General features: G+C 37.3%; 1 pseudogene; it reads right to left on the bottom strand.

Moving 5' to 3' along the window:
* Positions 1-512: 512 nt before the first annotated feature.
* Positions 513-7,343, bottom strand: LOC112921503 (7-methylguanosine phosphate-specific 5'-nucleotidase-like; annotated as a pseudogene).
* Between the last annotated feature and the right edge of the window lie 1,111 nt (positions 7,344-8,454).

The raw sequence follows: 8,454 nt of genomic DNA, 5'->3' as shown, positions 1-8,454 counted from the left end.
TATACTGGCAACTACTTATAATGTTTTAAGTAATAATAATAAAGTAATTCTTACAATTTGAATTTCACCTTTTGAAAAGGTTTATTGGAGAGAAAATATATTTATTTTATTAATTAAAATTTTTATTCAGGTAACTGTAAACAGGAAAATGCATGTTCTCATTGTCTGATGACTTTTCTACACTACAGGGAGCTTGGCTCCCTTATGGAAGTCTCTCAACCCCTATATCCTCTATCTCCTATGCTTTGTTCACTAGTGGGTAAAGTTAGTTACCTGTGCATTTGGTTATTGTTCTATAATTCATGCTCTGCTTATTTCCTCAAAATAATTATGTGTTAATAATGATCTCATGCATATTTTGTGAAATAAGAGTACCCTTCTCAATGCATCAGATGTGCAGAGCATCCTGTGACATTCATGGGAGATTTTCCTGAAGAAAAAGAGGTAAAATCACAGAACAAAAAAAGCAGTCAGGGGGGTCCCTGGGTGGCTCAGCCGTTGGGTGCCTGCCTTCAGCCCAGGACATGATCCTGGAGTCCTGAGATCAAGTCCTGCATTGGGCTCCCTGCATGGAGCCTACTTCTCCCTCTGCCTGTGTCTCTGCCTCTCTCTCTCTCTCTCTCTCTGTGTCTCTCATGAATAAATAAATAAAATATTTTTTTAAAAGGGCAGTCATTAACGTGAATCTTAAGTCATAGAGTTGGGGGCTCTTTCTCTATGAGGCAAGAATAGAAATGAAAAAACTAAGATTAGAAACTAGAGCTGGGCTATAAATACAGCCTTACTTATAAGTAACAAGTAATGATACTGCAATATTAAAACTATTTGTGGTCATTTATTTCACATTTAGTATGAATAATTGATCTTCTATGAAGTAAAACTTTCCAGGCCTCAGTGTCTTTATGTGCAAGAGACAGACACAGACAGTGATTATAAGTCATGTTCCAATTAAAACTATAGTGATGGTTCTACAGTTTGTGCAGTGTCACAAATATTCTCCTAATATTGGGGTCTTATTAAAGTCAAGACTTAATAATAATCATTGGGACAATGAAACAAAATAATTTCAGAATCAGTTTTTGTTCTCAACAGTAACATAAACTCAGTTAAGTACTCCTCTTGTATCATATATATTTGACCAATTTAAAAAGCTGTTGTTCCACTCATCTTTGCTTTCACATTTTTAAAAAACTGAAGTGTTCATCTGAAATTAAAATGACCTTAAATTCATACATATTTTAAATTAGTCATACAGCATTTTTTAGGAAAAGTAAGAAATATGTTATAAACGTTAGGAATTATTACTGTTATGAATAAATCTATAATGTTTATAAAATGTTAGCATTACTACTACAAGGGAAACAATTTTTCATCATTTTTCCCTCTGGGCTTTCTACACTAGTTTTTAAAAAACTAAACCATTCAATTCCTTCCCCATGCTTTTCCCATCATTGTAAGTGTGATTAAGGTAGGGAGACTTCAGCACTGATTGCAGCCTTTGTCCTTTATGATTTGCATTTTCAGCAAGCTTCCTTCCATGTCCTCTACCTTCTACCAACAAACAAATGATTTTAAATATAAATTTCCTTATAGAAAATTTCTGGGCATGTTAATAAACTTTTTTATTTTATTATTTTATTTTATTTTATTATTTCATTTTATTTATTTGAAAGAAAGAGAGAGAGAGAACAAGCTGGGAGAGGGGCAGGAAGGAGAGGGAGAAGCAGACTCCTCACTGAGCAGAGAGCCTGACATGTGGCTTGATCCCAGGACAGGGATCATGACCTGAGCTGAAGGTTGATGCTTAACTGACTGAGTCTCCCAGATACCCCTGTTAATAAGCTTTGAATTTAAAAATCATTTTAAAAATGGGTTTATATAAATATGATGTGTGTGTTAGTTCTGTAGTTATGACTGAGTAATAAGTAAACAGAAATAAAAAGAGGTAAAGTAACTTCACTAGTGATATGAAGAAAGTAAGTGGTGGAGTATGGATTCAAACTCCTCGGTGGGTACTGGCTTATAACTTACTTAAGATTCTCTTAGATTCCATTTTGATTCAGACATAAAAGAGGAACAAATACTAGGGCACATGGGAGCCTCAGTCAGTTAAGCATTTGACTGATTTCAGCTCAGGTCATGATCTCAGGGTTGTGAGATCGAGCCCCATGTCGGGTTCTGCACTGGGAGTGGAGCCTGCTTCAGATTCTCTCTCTCTGTCTCTTCCCCTGTTCTAAAAAACAAAAATGGAAAAACAAGTAATTAGACATCCTGTTTATTACCTTATAGCCTCATGGTCTGTGCACTCATGTATTTAGAGATAAGCCCATTACAAATGATAAAGATGTGACCTACATATACTACAGGCATTCAGGGATATGCATGAACTACATAACTCACTGGAAAAGATGTGTGTGTTCAGGAAAAAAGTAATTGTGTACTATACACAACTAACTCCTTGATTTTAAATGTTTGCATGTTGTACTCTAAGTCACCCTGTGTCATGATACAATCCCATCTCCTTCCTTATGATGCTTACCCAGTAATTGGCAACTATTTATAATGTTTTGAGTAATAACAATAAAGTAATTCTTTGCAATTGAATTTCACCCTTTGAAAAGGTATATTGGAGAGAAAATATGTTGAATTTATTTTATTAATCAAAATTTTTATTTAGGTAACTGTAAACAGGAAAATTCATGTAGTTATAAATACCTCCTCCCACTGTCTGATGACTTTTCTGCATTACAGGCAGCTTGGCTCCGTAATGGCAGTCCCTCAACTCCTATATTCTCTGTCTCCTATGCTTTATTCACTAGTAGGTAAAGTTAGTACCTATGACAACAAGACTCCTTGTCACCTCCTATGTACACAAATTGCTCCAGTGTTCCCCAACTCTATGTCCCTATGTATCTCTCTTATTCTATTAATTAAAAAAAGTTCTCTATATTACTATTTTCATTTCCCTGCGTTTGCACTGGCAACAACCACTGCAGTCGGATTTAGCCCCTACTCTTCCACTGAAAATGCTCTCAATAAGATCAAAAGGTGGTACAATTGTCTTCTATAACTCCATCTCTTTTAGCATTTGACACTCTTGACTTTGCTCCCCATGCTTTCAAATGTGAATTTGGTGACACAATTCTCCATTTGTTCAGCCTTTACCTTTCTGGGCCCTCCTTCTTATTCTCACCAATGCATTCATATCTCAGTGCTGAAGAGAACAAAGACTGATTTCTCAGTTAGGATGTATAATCATTGTTTGTCTCATTCTCTTCAGGTAGCCAGGCAGTCAAGGCAGTCTCTCTGAAGCATGCAGGTCACAGTGGCAGAGGGAAAAGTGAGTCCTGCAAAGAATAAACTGGACATGAAAGCTTCTGCCATTTCACTTCTGCCACCTGTCATTGGCCAAAGCTAGTCACATGAGTAAGCCTGACTCCCCCTGGGCAGGGAAATGCAATCCTCATTCTGGGAGTGGAGAGAAAACATACAGTAGTGGGGAATACCACCACCACCAAGCTCTTTTTTTTGTCCACTGACTTATTATTGGTGTTTCCTGCCCTAGGTCTCTTTTCTTATGTGTCTGATCCTTATGGTAGAGTTTATCCAGAGTCAGGGTTTGGAATTGTCCTAGAAGCTGATAAATCTAAAAACTCTACCTACAATCTTCATCTCTTTTCTGAATCTCTGTCACTTTGTCCAAGTGTGTATCCATCCACGTTTTACAAATCCCGGAGATAACTTCTAGGGTTGTGTGGAAGGATGAGAAAGGAGGATGAGACTGAGATAGAGATGGGCAGGAAGGAAATGGGAAGATTCCAAGGTAATACAAATAAAGGTTCATATGTTTGGCAGGTTCACTTATTAGTTGGTTGTTTTATTATAATACTTCTGTTTATCTGTAAAATGGTCATAATAATAATTCCTACTTCATAGGATGGTTCTGAGGACTGAGTTCTTATACATAAAATGCAAAGAATGATGATTGGCTTGTATAATCATTTTTTACCTCAGAGTTTTGGCATGAGAGGAAGCATGTTATTTATTCTAACTCTCTACTTCTACAGATGAGAAAAATGAGGTCAAGAAAACGCAAAGACTGGCACAAAGTTGACAGCTAGCAATTGGTTGTACCAGCTCTAGCATTCAGCTTTCCCAACGTTCCACTCAACCACATTTCATGGATACCATATTGCCATTTTTTTTTAACGTGAACTATAAAAATTCAAAGGCAGGAATGCAAACCAATGTTATTCAGTCATAGTATAGATTTTCTTCAGACTACTCCATTGTTAGAATCTGAAATGTCTCATTATAAGTGCTACTCCATAGAAGAGTCATGTGCTGGAGAGTTTGCACTCTTGAGAGAAGCCAAGATCTTGTGGCAGGATTTGGTCTATTGGTTTAATTTGGAAACTTGCACATAATTGTCTAGTATCCTACAAATTAAAGTAGAATTACTTTAATTCAGTTCCTAAGAGTACTATGTGAAATCAAATTATATTACATTACTATTGCTGTACCTATCCTTAAAAATATTCTTTTTAAAAAAATATCAATATACGGAAAAATTCAGAACTAGTCAAATGCAGGCAAAGCTTCTGTTTGTTACAAACAGAAAAGAATGTCTTGAATGTAATTAGTTGTTTGGGTGAATCTATTTTTGCCTGCTGTGACCGACTGTCCATTATATCTGTGTCCATTATGTAATTTAAGATCAGTGGTATGTGAAGAATGAGGCAAATGCCAAGGTTGGGAGAGAAACCCAAGTTATTCTGTTAACCAAATACATCTTAAAATACTTTTAATTTTTCAAGAACCTACTAATCTCTGCATACTTGGCTTTGTAATGTTACAAAATCAAAAGGCTTTGTTCAACTAAAATATATACTTCATAGGGAAAAAAAGATTTTCCTCCCAGAAATACTTTATTTAAAAATTCTGTGTTGAGAAGATTTCACAGAAATCTATAGAGACTCAAGATCAAGAAATACAGACCTAATAAGTTATTTAACTAAATACTATAACATAGGGGAAGACTCGTGAGCTTAGGAATCTGTTAGCAAAACTGCTAGCAAACTTGCCTAATTTTAACCATGGAGGAAGACATTATCTTCATTATGTTAGTCAGGAAACAGCACCACAATACAGACACTATCTTTGTTGTCTCAGGCTGTTTTTCATAAAAACAACCTTTAAAAGACAGTCTGGGAAAAAAGTTGCCACTAGAAGTATGGAAAACCCATGGAGAATTGTCATCAAACAAGTTCATTTCTTTTTATTGCTGTGGAGTATTCCATGGAATGGATACACACTGTATATTTATCCATTTGTCAGTTGAGCATTTGAGTTGTTTGTTTTTTGGTTTGGCTAATAAAACTATTCTAAACGTTCATGTATAATTGTTGTGTAGACATATGTTTCATTTGTCTTGGTAAGCATATAGGTATGGGATTTCTGTGTTATATAGTAAACACGTATTTAATTTTTTGAGAAAGTTCCAAAATATTTTACAAAGTAGTTCTCATTTTGCACTTCCAATAGCAAAATACAAGATTTTTACTTTTTCCACATCTAAGTCAGCACTTGAATTTAAACCCCTTTATGTATGAACTAGTATCTCATTGTGGTTTTAATTTGAATTGTTAGGGAATAACACTGTTGGATACTTTTTAAGTTATTTGTGATATTTTTTTTTACCAACTTTTGTTAAATTTTCATTCAGATCTTTCTTTTTAGAATCTAGTTGTCTTCTTGACATTGAGTTGTAATTGTTGACAAGGACTCTCTTTGATCAAATTTCAGACAGAATCTTCTAGCTTCATTTTTGTTTTGTTTTTTCTTTTTTTTTTTTTTAATTTTGATCTGTTTCATACATTAGATTTGTTTGAAGAACAGCTTCCCATGTTTAAACATTTGGTGAAAAAAGAATCCCTAGACCAGTTGGCCTCTAAAATGCTATCATCCTATAGGTCCTGTGTTCATCTAATTGGTGCTCCTACCTGGTACGGACTCCCGCTTGCTTCTGGAGAATACAGCAGAAGGTGCTATGAAAAGAGGGAGGAACGTGGGCTCAGCAAGTGTCCCACCCTGTACTCTTCTTTGTACACACAGAATGGAACAGTGCTCCCAGCAGGGTGGCTTCTAGGTAAGTTTCCCTCTTCTCCATGAGCTGCAACCCCTAGCCCCTAGCCCTTAGCCTGCGCACTCAGGAGCCCCCAGTCATGAACCAATACCCACAATGTGGCCTGTTGACCACATCCAATGTCATAGGAGTCTGTGTTGCACTCCCACCACTCTTCCAGCCTGTCATTTAAGAAGCCAATCTTAAGAATGCTCTCCAAACCTGGAACTCCATCAGCCATAATGAGGTCCCCCATGGAGTCTCCCAGCCAGAGGATATTGGTTTTGCTCTGAAGCTGCTGGAAGTACCAGGAGTTCTCACAAATGGAGCTGTTCTGTTGTGTATGCATATGAGCTGGCCCTTGAATCCCTGTAGGAAACTTTCTTTCTCAAAGTCCATGTAATTAGATACATTGTGGATGATGGGGTGGAACACTCATCTGTTGGATGATCTCCTCCAGGATATCACCAATGCCTGCAGAAAAAATTAAAAGGGGAATGTTATTTTGGTAGTGGGTATTGAAGAACGTCTTACATCCCTTCCTAAGCATTTCATTGGGCTCTCTAACCACCTAGACTATCTGAAACTTCTGAATTTTTGCTGGCATGGGAGATCATGTGCTTTGGTTCACCAATCCACCATAGGAAGTAACTTCTTTATGATGGTCCAGTGTGGGTGATTCTCAACTGGGTAATAACGGTGAGGGAGCCTTTTGAGCTCATTCCAAGACTGCTCACTGGTGATCTTGCTGCTATCTAGAATGTTGAAAGAAGTTCATCACTTTCCATTACATGCAAACCTGCTCAAGGTCATGTCAAAATTATAAATGACCTGTAAGCTGTCTCCTCTGCTCCTGCAGAGGGAGCCCATGATCTCTTGCACCTGCCCAGGGTGGGTGCAATCAGGACACTGGCCTTCATCAGGGTGTTCTCTTGCCCTGAGACCAGAGAAAAACACTAGCCCCAGCTGCCCAATGGGCCCAGAGGGAGCTCAGGGTGACTCAGCAGCCCTGTGAGGCCTGGATGCAGGGGTCGAGAGGGGGGATAGAGGGGGCTCCAGCCTGGCTTAGAGCACCTACTGGCTGGGGTGGCATGGCAGGGTCCAGGTGGCCTGCTGGGGACCTTGGAGTGCCCCAGAGATTCGGCCTGCCCCTGACACTTCCTCTGACCTCACCTCTTCTGCCATAGCGCTCCTGGCTCTCTTTCTGATTGGGCCTCATCCTTGGGCCCTTTCTTCAGCCCTCACAGTCCAGTTGGGGCAAGAATGTTGCTAAATTAGTTGACAGAGAATCCTCTATCGTTGATATCTGATCACCCTTGATATCTAATCAAATTCCTCACTCTCCATTCTGGTGTCTAAGCCCTAGGCCTGCCTTCAGCAAGAATCTTGTACAGACAAGATGGTCTTAAAACTATTTAGCAAGAATACCCCTACGCTTAAATCCCTTCATAAGTGATTTTCAATCCACCAACCCCTTCACCTGCTTGATGTCTGTAAGTCCCCAGCTATCTTTGCTGTATTTATTTAGATTTGGGCCAGATTTCTGTTAGTTGTGATAATCCTAACACCACTTGAAATAGTTCTGAACAAAGTCTTCCCTACTGTTTTAACAAGTAGCAGAATAATTTTTAACAATATTTTTTATAATGTATTGTGTATTTTGAAAATATTTTCTCCAGGTCCATGCCTGGCACTTTCACTTTTTTTTATAATTGTCTTCTGAAGTACAAATTTTTTTTGTTCTATTGAAGTCCATTTAATGAATATTTCTACTGAAACCCATTTAATGAATATTTCTTACATAGTTCAAGCTCTTTGCATCCTGTTATAAATCTTTGCCTAACCCAAGTTCACAAAGATGTTCTCCTGTTTCTTATACCACTTCAGCTCTTAGATTTACGTTTATGATAATTCTGTATTTAACTTTCACATATCATGTCAGGTAATATTCAAAATTTTTTCTTTCTTTTTCCATATGGGTATCCAGTTGTTTCATCATTATTTATTGAAAGATTTTTCTTTGACTTTTGAAGTGCTTTAATGCTTGTGTCAAAAATCAAGTAATTACATCAATGTGGATCTACTTTTGGACTTTACATTACTCTATTAATCTATTTATTTTACATTAGAACTACACTCTTTTAGTAATTGTAGCAGTCTAGTAAAAATGTTTTTAAGTTTTTATCTAGATTACAATTAGCGAGCCTAACAATATTATATTTGTTTCAGGTATACAACATAGTGATTCAACAATTGCATATATCACCCAGTGCTCATCACAAATGCATTCCTTAATTCTTACCACCTATTTCACCCCATCTCCTACCCAT

Source organism: Vulpes vulpes, chromosome 2 (assembly GCF_048418805.1).
Source record: "Vulpes vulpes isolate BD-2025 chromosome 2, VulVul3, whole genome shotgun sequence".
NCBI lineage: Eukaryota > Metazoa > Chordata > Mammalia > Carnivora > Canidae > Vulpes > Vulpes vulpes.
The sequence above is the reverse complement of the archived record's forward strand: the minus strand, read 5'-3'. Positions and strand labels throughout refer to the sequence as shown.